At 36.2% G+C, this 15,058-nt stretch overlaps 1 non-coding gene across 1 annotated transcript; it reads left to right on the forward strand.

Annotated features, from left to right (window-relative positions):
* The first annotated feature begins 14,333 nt into the window (after positions 1-14,333).
* Positions 14,334-14,440, forward strand: LOC122127530. Its single transcript, XR_006151193.1, has one exon. It is a non-coding gene; the product is annotated as a U6 spliceosomal RNA (small nuclear RNA).
* Positions 14,441-15,058: the final 618 nt, after the last annotated feature.

Consider the following 15,058-nt stretch of genomic DNA (forward strand, 5'->3'; position numbering starts at 1 on the left):
GGATACAGGTGGACCCATTGTAACAATGAACTGTACAAGTCGTTATGTCAAAAAACGAACTTTACAATTTTGGTCGGGAAGATGGGCGAGGACTGAGTATGGGGGATGTGGGATGAGAAGGAATGGGAATTGGAAACAAAGGAGGTAGCTACAATGCTTGATAAGAAATATACTCATTATCTTGCCCATGTAATTTAACCCCTCTGTACAGTATATTCACAATAAAAAAACAAAAACTAGAAAAAAATGAAATATACTCATTATGTTTTCCATGCAATTGTAACCTCTCTCTGTTTTATTTTCACAATATAAAAGATATACTCTATAACTTTCTAGTTAAAAAGAGACCAATATCCTACCTCCCGCTTAATTTAGATTCATGCAAGATATTTATTTGGCTTTTTCCCACTACAATGCTCCAAAATAAGTGAAAATTTATAAGAACATTTATGTGATTGTCATTACTTCAACCTGACCCCTAACTGTGATGAGTCTTCTTTTTCTCACTTTGATCTTTAAAAATACTCCCTAAATTGATGATGTTGGTGTTGATTAGAGAGTCAGAGTTAGGGAATTCTACTTATATGATTGTCCTTGAATGGTTTAAAGCAGTTTTTTCCCGAGTTCTCCAAATACATCGTCTGACTGTACTTTGAACACACCCTCACACCTGAAATTGTCCTTCAGCATTTCCTTGGCATATTCTACTTTGTGCCTTTGCCTTTTTTTTTTTGCACGTTCCTTTTGAGTTCACAGTTACTCTATTCCCATTTCATCTGTACAAACTGCTAAGAACATTGTTCAACTACCACTTCTTTTTTGCCCTCACCCAGTCTATGTATGAGGGTACTTTCTCCATGTTAATCAATAGGGTAGTGCTCAGTATCTGAAGGGGAAAGTTCCACAGTTTAACCCTATGCTCACATTACAGGATGTAGAATTTAAAGCATTTTGAAATAAGCAGTTATACTAGAATTGAAAGGCTCCTTAGGGACATTTTCTTGGAAATCATTAATTTACCCAGGAGAAATATAAATATCCACAAAATTTGGAGGTAATTAGTAAGTATCTGAATTAACACTAGATCCTAGATGTAATGTTATTACAAGTCACCATTGTATTATTTTACATTAGAATCCTTCCCTTCTTGCCAATGTGTATGAGAAAATGAAAGAAAGTCATTAAAGCAAAATGCCTTATCTTTTAGGAATTTAATATTAGTAGTGAGGAGAATGGTTGAACTCTTCCATTCAATAAAAGCTTGAAGTTTATAAAAGCACTTCCTACATATAACAATTTGTGGCAGCATGGAGATATCCCTAACAAGAAATAGATTTAAATAGAGTATTTGGCAGTTATGATTATTCCATTGCTAAAGATGAATCAATTTGAGGAGACTTCAGTACCATCAGTGAAGCTCTATGTTCAACCTAATATTTGGTGTTACTTGTCCTACATTTATAATGGATAGACTGATAAGATACCCAAACATATCTACATATATGTCAATAAAATCCCAAACTGATGTGGATACATGGGTAACTCATTGGAACTGTAGGACAAATTAGACTTGTCTGTGCTGTAGTTCAATCTACAATCTCATGGCTAAACAAAGGTTTCAAAAGTATTCACAGAATACCTCTAAATAAAGTTCATGACAGTTACATCTGTATAATTCTTCTAAGGTCAGGATAAAAGTATTTGTTCCCAACATTTAAAATCAGCAGGATCTGTTGAATTCATGGATCCAGAATTGTATGGCTTCACATTCATATATCAAAATTTTATCAATATAACATATTTTTATCATTTTACAAAAATACTGTTCTTATTGAACTTGTGTATATCCTTTTAGTTTTCAAATCCAAATAACATATTTCTTACAATATCTCTGTAACAGTTTTGTCCTTTTCTCCCTGCAATTTTTTTCCTTTCTTTACTTCTGTAAATCTGTGTTTATTACTTTCTTGTTTCCTTATTTATCTCATTCTTCTAATCTTGTCCTCACTGGTGCTCACATTGCTCACAGTTGGTCAGAACTTTCCATTTCGTCTTCCCTTTAAAAATGTCCCCCGATTTTACTATTCTTTTTCATATTCCTGGTCATAGGTATTTTTATTATATCTAAAGAGACCTATCTTTGCATCTTTTTAATATAAAATTTAGAACTGTCAGAGACATTTTCCCCTAAATCTATCATTTCTACCTGTAGTCCTTATCGCCAAGAATATCACTAATACAGTTGCCTGGCCAGAGACATAGAACACTTCAGATTTCTTCTTAACCTTTTACTCCTGCCCATTAGTTAAGATGAATGATCAACATTTTCTCAGTTTCTGTCACTAATATGATTTCTATGTACTCCTTTTTTGTGCCCCTGACACCAGCTTGTTTCAAGTAATCATTAATGATCACCTAGATTTAAGCAACTTTTCCAAAGTATTTTTCCCCATAGTCTTTTCATATTGGTCCTCTCCATCACCAAATTACTGGTTTTTGTAAGCACACAGAGTGAAGAGCTCAGACACAAATTATTGTAGCAATATTTACTCATTACATTGACTGTTGGCCTCTCATTTCTCATCTGTAAATGGATGTACTCTACATATTGAAGAATATATTTGTTGACTGCTAGAGAAAGAAAAAAGTAAAGTGAAGAGTCTTTACATTTTCCACCTTAGCTTACAAATAAAGAAAGAGTCAAATTCAGTTTGTTGGTATAAAGTCACAAAATGTTTCATGCATGTACAGAGTACTGCTATGATTGTGTGGCAGGGAAATGTGATCAGAGACAACTTGGAACATGCTGTTGCTCTTCTCAGAAGCAAGAGTCTATTTCAAAAACCCCTGAAACTGACCAGCTCCATTCTTTCCAGGTTAACTACCTGGGGAAAACTGGACATTTCTGGGAAACTTACCTGGATGTAGTGAAGGCAATCCTTTAAGATGAGCAATAAGTATTAATCATAGCCAGGGGAAATGTCTGGTGGTATTTCATGAGACCACTATTCGAGATGTTACTGGCCAACTGGAGTAGAATCTGTGCTTTGGTTCCATTGGCCAACCCACACCTGAACATTCTCAAACACCATAAATTAAGTGAGGAGATACTTCTTAGTTATCAGGTCATTCAAACTTCATATTTATAACTATGCTACTTAGGGGTGCCTGAAAATTTTCCAAAGAGTTTAAAGCTAGAAACAAGAAACAGGAACTCAAATTAGTTTTATTCTTTTTTTATTCTTTTATTAGTTTTATTATTAGTTTTATTCTCCACAATCTATGATCTCCATAAACAAATTATTCCAATATGTGCTTTTATTTATCAGTAGTGTTTGTTAATTGAAAATGCCACCATGGAAAAGTAAGTAGGAGCCACTGGTAGGATTGAATGGGAAAAAAATAGGTCTAAATACGATACTTGACCAGATACTTGACCAGATAAGAAGGTGATAAGTGAAATGAGCCCAAACATTGGGACACAAGTCGTTTTTTCTTTATTGCTATTATTCTAACATATTTATAATCTTCCATTTGATTTTTGTTTCTTTATATTCTGCCCCCCCCCAAACAGCCTAACCCCTGTTTCCAATGAGCTTGATGTTGGTGTTCTGCATCTTGTATATACACTTCTCTAGTTTGGGGAGAGAAATGGAAAAAACAAAATGCTTAAATGGGAATACAGGTTGACCCATTGTAACAATTAGATGCACCAGACACTGTTGAAAAACAAACTTTACAATTTAGGGAGTGTGGGAGGGAGTGTATAAGGTAGTTTTGGAGCTGGGAGGTTAGGGATGGTAGGGGAAATACAAAGGAGGAGGTAACAATTCTTGATGGGAAATGTATGCTTTACATTGCTCATGTAACTAACCCCTCTATACAGTATTTTTACAATAAACATATAAAAATAAAAGAATAAATATACTTCAAAGGGAATCTCTGTGGTGGTTGGAGGCCAATGCTACAGAAAGACTTACAAGGATTTAATACTGGTAAAAAAAATTACCTAAAAACTGAGATGATGCTGAGTATAATCCTAAAGGCTCAGGTGGCTGAATTCTGAAGATCTGTGTTTGAAGCCAACCCAAGCAGGAAAGATGAGACTTTTATTTCCAATGAGGCTGTAAAAAAGATACTACATTGTGGTAGCTTTGAGTTGTGGCTAAAGTGGACAATGCCCAGAGCATGAAATCAAACCCCAGACCAGCCCCCAGTCACTTATAAAAAAGGTTGTTTCTTTGTATGTTGGCAGATAGATCCCTTTACTAGTTTGATGATAGAACAAGCATTTTAACAATGAGTTATTGTGTCAATATTTACCTCTTTAGTAATTGTTTCATAGAAATGTGTGCATGGTTGCTTTAGGTCTTGTAAAACAGGTTTTGTTCAGTAACTGACTTAAAAACTGCCTTAAACAAACCATTTTTTAAATCAAAATATCTTATTGGATACTGCTGAATAGGAAAGTCAGTGTTTATTGGTTGGAAGAAAAGAAAGCAAAATCAGATGGGAGAATTGTAGAAGTTAAATCTTGAAGTGCTTGATTGATACAAGCACTTCCCTTGTAAAGGTAGTCAAAACCTTGCCAATGCTATTTTAGAGAAGTGCCAGGGGCTAGAGGCATGGCACTAGTGGTAGAACACCGGCTGGGTAAAAGTTGGTTATTTTTCATATAGCCAGGTGTTCTGGGTTTGGTTGATTATTAAAACTTTTGACTAGTTTGAAAGGAGTCAAAAATTTGAGCCAATATGAAAGATGATTCCAAAGTTCAAATTCATGGGAGCCAATGGTGAGCTACCGGTCCAGTGTGTTTATTCAACTTGGGCGTGTGACAGACAGAATGCCTTCCACAGAAGTAAACTTTGCCTTGCTGAGAAGGTGTTTGTAGGATACCTTAATTGCCTCCTGTATTTCCAACACAGATTGTCTGTGCCATTCATGAGCGATCCTTGGCGCCCCTCATAGGCGACACATCCAGCCTCCCTGTTGAGCCAACCTCCTGATGGTATAAACATGCCATCCTTGGTAGCTGATATTGGAACTAGATATAAAGTCAATCTGCAACATCAAGAAGAGCCCCAAACAGGCACCCTCAGAAGCAAGCATCCTCATGCCTTGGCCTTGGTAGAAAAATATGAAACTATGTATCCTGTTTTGGTTACTTGTGTCTTTGTAGGGATGGGGTATGAGAGAAGTATCTTAGATTCAGGCTCTTAAATTCTTTCTGTCTAAGAGTCTTGATCTGCAAATTCATTTGTCCATGTAGGAAGAGGGAAAAGTTGAGATAGAGTCATCTCTGAAAAAAATCTCTAATAATGGAGTCGAGAAAAGGAAAGGACAAGAAACAGTCTGAAGGGCAAAGTGCACCAAAATATCTTTTTCCATTACAGCCTGTAATTTAAGAATTCTAAACCTAGGAAGCCCAAGAAAATTGGAGCTAAAACGCTTCCCTCAGACATTCTTAATATTGTCATCTTTTAGGGAGAATGTGGGGAAAGATATGAAAATATGTGTTAAGGCTGATTTTTTTTTTGAGGTCAAATTTTAATGTTCACTTTGTAAACTAAATCCTCTATATCCATGTCTCTTTGTAAATACCCATCAGCATTAAATATAAAGTGATTTTGAAAAAAATAAAAATGACTCAGAAGAAATTATAAATGCAAAACAATCTTCACAGAAGCAAACTCTCAGAGATATTTCATGACTTTAAAAAGGATGAAGTGGATGAAGTTACTATATATTTAGAAGTACAACAATGCACAAAACATAAAAAGATATTCATATATTTCATTATATAACCCAAAGCAGAAGCAAATGTTGTCTGGATGATTTTTTAAAATACAGTCTCTCAGGTACTGGGAAGGTGGCTCAATGGTAGAGTGCCTGCCTTGCATGCATGAGGCCTTGGGTTTGATTCCTCAGCTTCACATAAGCAGAAAAAGATGCAAGTGGTACTGTGCCTCAAGTGGTAGCACTAGCCTTGAGCTGAAGGCCAGAACCCTGGCCCCAGAGTTCAAGCCCCATGACCAACAAAATCCAAATAAAAAACAAAACAAAAAACAGTCTCCCACGTTTTTGGCCTCAACTCTGTAATAGCTCTACTACAGCCTAGGACTAAGATTTTAAGTGTGGACATTTATGAATATGCCTGATTCAGATTCTACTTGACCATTTTATAAATAAATATTTTGTTCTTAATTTTCCTCTTTTTAAATTTACATGCACCGATAAAAATTGGTTTGGCTATCCCATAACCTTCTCAAAGTACCTCCTACTGACAACTTACAAAAAGTTGTATCCTATTACAACAAGGAAAACAATGCTACAAATACAGAACGCCGATAATTAAGTATTAGTGATTAATAAAATAAAAAACAAAACAATTACCAGTGTTTTCAGTATTTAAAGTGTACTATATATTAGATTTTATTATTGTCATATTTCTTTACAGTCAACAGTGGCTAAGATTATGATGTTCAACAAGAATTTTATAGGCTATGAGTAGTGGTTAAAGTCACCCACTAAGATTACCATTTGTGGTTCATCTTATAATTTGTATGTGTTTTATATCTTCATTTGTTCCTCGCTAACATATAAAGTAAGGAAGTGCTATAGTTTTAATAGAAACTGTGTAGATAACAAAGTCAACTCTTTACTCTGGTACTTTACACAGAGATTTTGCAAGTTCTCATTAGTAAAGTTTCTAAACTCTGAAATGTAGATACTTAGTGGTATATGTCTGCTACCATGAATCTTAACTATTTTATAGAAAAGAATTATGACCTGCCTAACAGACCTATTTTGGGCATATATAAGCAAATACCCAAAATTAAATACATTTCAAACATTAAAACTTTTAACAAACCTTAACACTTGCTGTAGTGTTCATTATGACAGGTCCCTTGTATAGAATACTTGAATTCCGCCTCCTACACTTCTCTTGAAATATAAATATCTGGAATTATTTTTATTTATTTTTTATTGTGAAAATACTGTACAGAGGGGTTACAATTACATGGGCATGATATTCAGTACATTTCTTATCAAGCATTGTAGCCTCCTCCTTTGTTTCCCCTTCTTATCCCTTCCAAGCCCCTCCCCGTCCCTCCCACTCACTCCTCACCCCCTCCCCCACACAAAAGTTGTAAAGTTCGTTTTCAACATGACAACTTGTACTTCTCATTGTTGCAACGGGTAAACCTGTATCCTTGTTTACATGACTTGTTTTTCCCCTTCCCCTCCACAAATTATATCAACATCAAATACAGTGAAAGCAGGGGTTATAATATGGGGGAGGGACATACAAAGCAACTAAGAAATAATCTTATAAATGCATTAGAAACAAATGCATGAAAGAAAAAACACATTTAAATACATATCTTAGGGTTCATTTTCCTAACATCAACTTATCTGACCTTTTCTGCTTGACTCATACATATACTAGATATTGCAAATAAGGGAAAACTTGGGACCTATGTTTCTTTGGGCTTGGCTTACTTCATTTAATATAATTTTTTCCAAGTCTTTCCATTTCCTAACAAATGAGGCACTGTCATTCTTTGTGATGGAGGCATAGAATTCCATTGTGTATATATACCACATTTTCTTGATCCATTCATCTACTGAGGGGCATCTGGGTTGGTTCCATATCTTAGCTATAGTAAATAATGCAGCAATAAACATAGTTATGCTGGTAGCTTTAGTGTGGTCTTGTTTGTAAGCAGTTGGATAAATGCCCCAAAGTGGGATTGCTGGGTCATAGGGGAGCTCTATGTGGAGTCTTTTGAGGAACCTCCATATTAGTTTCAAAAAGAGGTTGAACAAGTTTACACTCCCAACAACAATGAAATAATGTTCCCTTCTGTCCACATCCCCTCCAGCATCTGTTGCTATTTTCCTGGGGTGAGGTCGTATCTTAATGTTGTTTTAATTTGCCTTTCTTTTATGGCTAGGGAAGTTCAGTAATTCTTCATGTGTCTATTGGTCATCCTTCTTTCTTCTTCACAGAAGTTTCTGTTTAAGATTTTAGCCCACATATTTATTGGTCATTTTTTTCTTTGAGGATTTGTTGTTGGGGGATTTAATTTTTTGAGTTCCAAGTATATTTTAGATATGAGAACCTTGTCCGTTGTATGGCTAGTGAAGATCTTCTCCCAATCTGTGGGCTTTCTATTGATCTTGCTAGCTATGTCCTTTGCCATGCAGAAGCTCTGCAACTTCATGCAATCCCATTTGTCCAACCTTTCTTTGATTTGTTGTGTTTCCGGGTCGCTATTAAGAAAATTTCGGACTGTGCCAAAGAGACCTAGGGTTTCTCCTATTCCATCCTGTAATGTTTTCAGAGTGTCTGCTTTGACTCCGAGGTCTTTGATCCATTAGGAGTTGATTTTTGTGCTGGGTGATATGTAAGTGTTTAGCTTTAGTTTTCTAGAGGTAGTTAACCAATTTTGCCAGCACCATTTACTGAAGAGGCTGTCTTTCTTCCATTCCATTTTTTTTAGTTCCCTTATCAAAGATTAGATGGCTATAGTTCTGTAGGTTCATTTCTGGGTTTTCAATTCTATTCCATTGGTCCTGAGGTCTGTTCTTGTGCCAGTGACAAACTGTTTTGATTACTATGGCTTTATAGTAGAGTTTGAAATTTGGTATTGATATTCCTCCAGCAGCATTCTTTCCGTTGAGGAGCGGTTTGCTATTCGGGGTCTTCTATTGTTCCATATAAATTTTTGGATTGCCTCTTCTATTCCCTTGTAGAATGAGGTTTGAATTTTGATAGATATTGCATTGAATTTGTAGATAGCCTTGGCAAGTATTGCCATTTTTATGATGTTAATCTTTGCAATCCAGGAGCGTGGGAGTTTTTCCCATTTTCTAAGTTCTGTTTTGATCTTCTTTTTCAAGGTTTTAAAGATTTCATCATAGAGGTCCTTCACTTCTTTGGTTAAGTTAATTCCTAGGTATTTTATTTTTTGTGGGGCTATTACAAATGGAGTTGCTTTCCTAATTTCAGCCACACTTTTCTCATTGTTGGAATACAGAAAAACCATCGATTTTGAGGGGTTAATTTTATACCCTGTTACTTTGCCAAAGTTTTGAATCAGCTTGAGTAATTTGGGAGTGGAGAAGATCATGTCGTCTGCAAAGAGGGAGAATTTTATCTCTTCTTTCCCTATTTGGATCCCCTTTATGTTTGCATCTTGTCTTATTGCTGTAGCTAGGCATTCTAATATTAGATTGAAGAGAAGTGGAGAGAGTGGACCTCCTTTTCTTGTTACTGAGTTAAGAGGAAATGGCTTTAGTTTTTCACCATTAAGTATAATGCTGGCTGTAGGCTTGTCATATACAGCCTTTATTGTATTGAGGAATGTTCCATGGATTCCTAATTTTTCCAAAACCTTCATCATAAAGGGGTGCTGGATCTTGTTGAATGCTTTTCTGATTCTGTTTAGAAAACCATGTGGTTCTTATCCTTGCACCTTTTGATGTGATGAATAATATTAATTGATTTCCATATATTGAACCAGGTTTGCATCCCTAAAATGAATCCTGTTTGGTCATAATGTATGATATTTTGGATGAATTGTTGAAGTTGATTGGCCAAAATTTTGTTGAGAAATTTTACATCAATGTTCATCAAAGAAATGGGTCTATAGTTCTCTTTCTTTGATGAGTCCCTGCCTGATTTTGGGATGAGGGTTATGATGGCTTCATAGAATGTGTTTGGTAGTGAACTTTCTCTTTCAATTTCATTGAAGAATTGGAGGAGTATTGGTGTGAGCTCTGCTTTGAAGGCTGTGTAGAATTCCTCTGTAAATCCATCTGTTCCTGGACTTTTCTTAGCTGGGAGTTCTCTTATTGCTGTTTCTATTTCAATGCTTGATATGGGCCTGTTAAGATGGTTTAACTCATCTTGGTTTGGTTTTGTCATGTCAATATTTGCTAGGAAATGTTCCATTTCTGCCAAGTTCTCATACTAATTAGATAAAGTTTTGAGAAGTATCCCCTTATAATGTTCTGAATCTTGGTTGTTTCTGTGCTGATGTTTCCATTCTCATCTCTGAATTTATTTATTTGGTGTGTTCTCTTCTTTTTCTGATAAGATTTGCTAACGGTCTGGTAATTTTTTCAAAGAACCAAATCTTTCTTTTGTTGATTCTTTCTATAGTTTTTTTGGATTCTAATTCATTTAATTCTGATTTAATTTTAATTATTTCTTTCTGTCTACTGGATTGGGGTTTATCTTGCTGCTCTTTTTCAAGGAGGTTCAGATGTCTTATTAAATTGTTGCTTTCAGATCTCTCCAATTTGTTGATGTAGGAACTCAGAGCTACAAATTTGCCTCTGAGTTTTGCCTTTACTGTGTCCCAGAGGAGCTGGTAATTTGTGTGCTCATTTTTGTTGAATATCATGAAAATTTGAATTTCCTTTCTAGTCTCTTCCATGACCCACTGGTCATTCAATAGTGTTTTGTTCAGCCTTTGTGTGTTTCAATACTTTCTTTGGTGGCTTTCGGTGTTGAGTTCTAATTTTCTTCCCTTGTGGTCAGAGAGAATGCATGATATAAATTCAATGTTTCTGAATTAGGACAAGTTTGCTTTGTGACCTAAAATGTGGTCTATGTTAGAAAATGTTCCATGTGCTGCTCAGAAAGCAAACTTCTGAAGCTGCTGGGTGAAATATTCAGTAGATGGCTGTAACAACTAGTTGATCTGTGCCGTTGTTTAGATCTGCGGTTTCTCTGTTGAGGTTTTGCCGAGTTGATCTATCTAGTGGGAAGATTGGTGTGTTAAAATCCTCAACAATTAATTTCTTTGGATCTATGTGGGATTTGAGGGAAAGTAGTGTTTATTGGATAAATTTGGGTGCTCCGTTGTTTGTCGAATAGATATTTAGAATTGTAATATGCTCCTGAAGGAGAGATCCCTTAATTAGTATGTAGCGACCTTCTTTATCTCTTCTCACAAATTTTAATTTGAAGTTCTTTTATCTGATATTAGGATTGTAACTATTGACTATTTATGGGGGCCGCTTGCTTGGTAGATTTTGTTCCAAACTTTAACATTGAAAATGTGTTTGTTTTACTGGCAAGATGTGACTTCTGAAGGCACCAGATAGAAAGATCTTGTTTTTTAATCCAACTAGAGAGTCTATGTCACTTAATTGGAGAGTTAAGTCCATTAATAATGAGAGATAGGACTGAGAGGTATTTGGGAGTTCCTGCCTTGTTATCCACCTTCTTGGGGCTCCTAAAACTGGGTTCTTCCTATGGTTCTTGGATTCTCAGTGTGGGTGCAGTTTCTTGCCCTTTATTATGGTCTTGTTGGTTTTCTATTTGTAGGACATCTTTAAGAATCTTTTGTAGGGCTGGTTTCGTGGAGATGTATTGTTTCAATTTTTCTTTGCTATGGAAGGTTTTTATTTGGCCTTCAGTTATGAAGGAGAGTTTAGCTGGGTAGAGTATTCTTCCTTGATAGCTGTTTGTTTTTAGGGGGTGGCATACATCATTCCAGGTTCTTCTTGCCTTGATTGTCTCTGCTGAGTAATCTGTGGTGTTTCTAATTGGTTTCCCTTTATAAGTTATTCATCTTTTCTCCTTCACAGCTTTAAGGATCTTTTTCTTGGTCTGAGTTGATCCTGTGTGGATTATAATGTGACAGTGGGATTTCCTATTCTGGTCTGGTCTATTTGGAATTCTAAAAGCTTCTTGTATCTGAATAGGCCTATCTTTTTGCATGCTTGGGAAGTTCTCTGCTAGGATCCTGTTAAACAAATTTCCTAGACCATTAACTTCTGTTTCTAGGTGCTCCTCTACACCCATTATCCTCAGATTAGGCCTTCTGATGGTGTCTTCCAAGTGTTGGATAGATCTATCATATTTCTTGGACTTGTCTTGGATGGTTATATGTTCTTTCTCTATAATATCTAGGCTGTCTTCAATCACCGAGATTCGATCTCCTGCATCCTCTAACCTGCTGTCAAGACTTCTACTTTAATTTTAAATTCTTCTCCTTCTAATTAGTCAGCTTTGATGGCTTCAAATCCTTTGTTGCAGCTTTGTTTTAGATCTTGAATGAACGTCTTTACTTCCTTAATTGGGTGTCCAATGTTTATTCTAAAATCACTTAGTTGATTGTTTATGGTTTCCTTGGACTCCCATTCCTTCTGTAGGGTTCCATTCAGCTTTCCCTTTGTGGTCTTCCTGACTTCCCTCAGCTCTTTTTTAATGGCTCCCATGAATGCCTTTAGTGATCTTTGTGTATACTCATCCTGCTCTATCAATTCCTGTATTACTCTTTGATTAGCTTCCTGATGTTCATGCCATTTCTGTAGTTCACTTTGCGTGTTCTCAGCCTGCTCACACCATTCCTGCCTTTCTCTTTGAGTATTCTCAAGCTGCTCATGCAAATCCTGTATCATTTTTTGAGTAGCTTCCTCACGCTCATGATATTCCTGTATAAATCTTTGGATTGCCTCTTTTCTCTCCCTATCACTCTCATACAGAGTCCTTTGTAAGTTTTCAATCTTTTCCTGCATTGACCTTTTGTTTGTCTCCTCTCTCTCCCTATCACGCTCATACAGAGTCCTTTGTGTGTTTTCAATATTTTCATTTATCATGTTTGCCAGCAGTGGATTATTCATTATCTGTTCTGTTCCCTGATTATCATGAGTGGGAGTGGAGATACCCGGACTTGCCATTTTTCTTGTGTTTTTCCAGCTTACTCTGCCCATTTGGGATGAAAATAACACCAGTTTTTTGCTAGAACACTTTCTTAAGGCAAGCATCAACCAAAGTCTGTATTTGCACAGTCAATATTCTGCAGATACAGTCTAGTTCAACAGATACATCTATTCAACATTTAACAACTATATATTAATGGGGTGCGAACCATGAATAAGAATTTGGTAAACCAGAAATTATTAGGTTTAGGGAGAGATGTGGGTTAACAATAGGAATAGAATGATGTGGGAATGTACAGGGAGAGTTAACTGAGTCCTAATCTCAAAGAAGGAAATAAGTTGGATAGTATGAAAGTAGAGAGCGAAAAAAGAAGAAGAAAGGAAAGGGAAAAAAGTGACCAAGAAAAATAGAAAAGTAAAAATTTAAAATATGAAGCAGAAATGAATACAAACTATTCAGAGAAGAACGTGAATATAATGAGAGACAGGGAGGAATATAAAGGAGATGTGAAAAATTTAAAAATAAAAATACTTAAAATATTATATAGGTATAAAGAGGTAGTACTGCTATTAAGGAATTTAAGTCTAAGAGGTTTTTAATTGAGTAATGAATTTGTGGATTAAGTGTGTACACAATGGGGGATAAGGTCTACTAATCGACTACGGGTTTATCTGAGGATGTGCAGAACAACAATTAAATCGCATAAAGAAGAACGAAAGAGAAGAAAAGGATAAGGAAGAAAGAAGAAAAGATCAGAAGTTCAGTAGAGCTAAACAAAAAACAAAAAGAATTTTTTTAAAAGAAAAGAAAGAAACACGCACACACACATATACCCCTAAAATAAAAATTATAAGAGGAAAAAAAGTTACTAGAAAACAATTTTTTTCAAAAAAGGTAAAAATTAAAAATTTAAAAAAGTTTTAGAAAAAAGTTTTTATAAAAGGTACCAAAAAAAAAAAGAAAAGAAAAAATTTTTTGTTAGGGGTCGGAAAAATCATGTATCTCCCTTATGTCCATAAATAGCCTCTTGTTGGAGTCTCTGGTCTGCTAGTGGTGTTTGATTTTCCTGTGGCTTGGTTGGTTTCTTAAGTCAGTTTGTTTGAACAGGCAGAAAAATGCTCTGCTTTACCCAGGATTTTGTGATCCTCCTCCCAGATTAGTTCAATGGTAGGGAGATATGCTTTGAGTATCACAAAAGAGGGAGATGGCTTTTTCCTCAAGTTTGGAGATGCTGTGATGAGGCTAGGTTCTGGGTAGAGTTGAGGACTTTCAGCAAACTTTAGCTTTTCCCGGGTGCTAGTTTGTGAGAAACTCCCAGAGCCCAGCCTGGAGCCACTCTCCGGGTTTATGTTTACTGAATTTCAATTGATTGTCAAGGCTGCTAAAGGGAGGGGCAGCCTCTGGCTCTGATTACCCAGTGAAGAAAGCCACTCCTATGGCTGGCGCCCGAGCTGGGTGACTTTTCTCTGGGTGGAGCTGAGTCTGGCAGGTCAGCTTAGGTTCTTGTGACCTGCTAAATGACTCCAGTTTTCTTCCAAGGCTTAAGTTGGAGCTAGCAGCTCCATCGAGCATTGTCAGTATCCAAGATGGAGATCTCCAGTACTGGAGGGTGAGGGAAGGCCTTCCCTCCTCTGCTCCCTGAGAAGCAGTGAGGAAGCATCATATACACTAAATTTGGAATGATACCGAGAAGATTAACACGGCCCCTGCTTAAGGATGACAGGCAAACTCCTGTCATTCCATCGCCTAATTTGTTAGGAAATGGAAAGGCTTCGGAAATAGATTATGAAGTGTAGTAAGCCAAGTCCAAATAAACATAGGTCCCATGGTTTCCCTAATTTTCAATAACTAATACATGTCTGGGATAAGCAGAAAAGGTCAAAAGCTATGAGCATATGACCAGATAAGATTATGTTAAAGGAAATGAACCGAAGTTAGTGACACAAGTGGTTTTTTTCTTTCTTGCTATTGTTTCTCACATACTTATAAGATACAGTGTGGTTTTTTTTTTTTTTTTTTTTGCTTCTTTATATGTTCCGACCCCATGTTATAACACCTGTTTTCACTGTATTTGAAGTTGGTGCGCCTATATCTTGTCTATAGTCTCTTCTAATTTGTGGATGGGAAGAAGAAAAAGAAAATGCTTAAATAGGGATACAGGTTCACCCATTGTAACAATGAGATGCACAAGACACTATGTTGTAAAATGAACTTTACAATTGAGGCAGGGGAAGGGAGGAGGTGAGTGGACTTGTGGAGGTGGAAGGGAAGGGATAGTAGGGGAATAATAAAGGAGGAGTTAACAATGCTTGTTAGGAAATGTACTCATTGCCTTGCTCGTGTAACTGTGACCCTTCTGTACAGCTTTTTTGC

This window comes from Dipodomys spectabilis, unplaced genomic scaffold (genome assembly GCF_019054845.1).
Source record: "Dipodomys spectabilis isolate Male_0828 unplaced genomic scaffold, ASM1905484v1 ptg000301l, whole genome shotgun sequence".
NCBI classification, from domain to species: Eukaryota; Metazoa; Chordata; class Mammalia; order Rodentia; family Heteromyidae; genus Dipodomys; species Dipodomys spectabilis.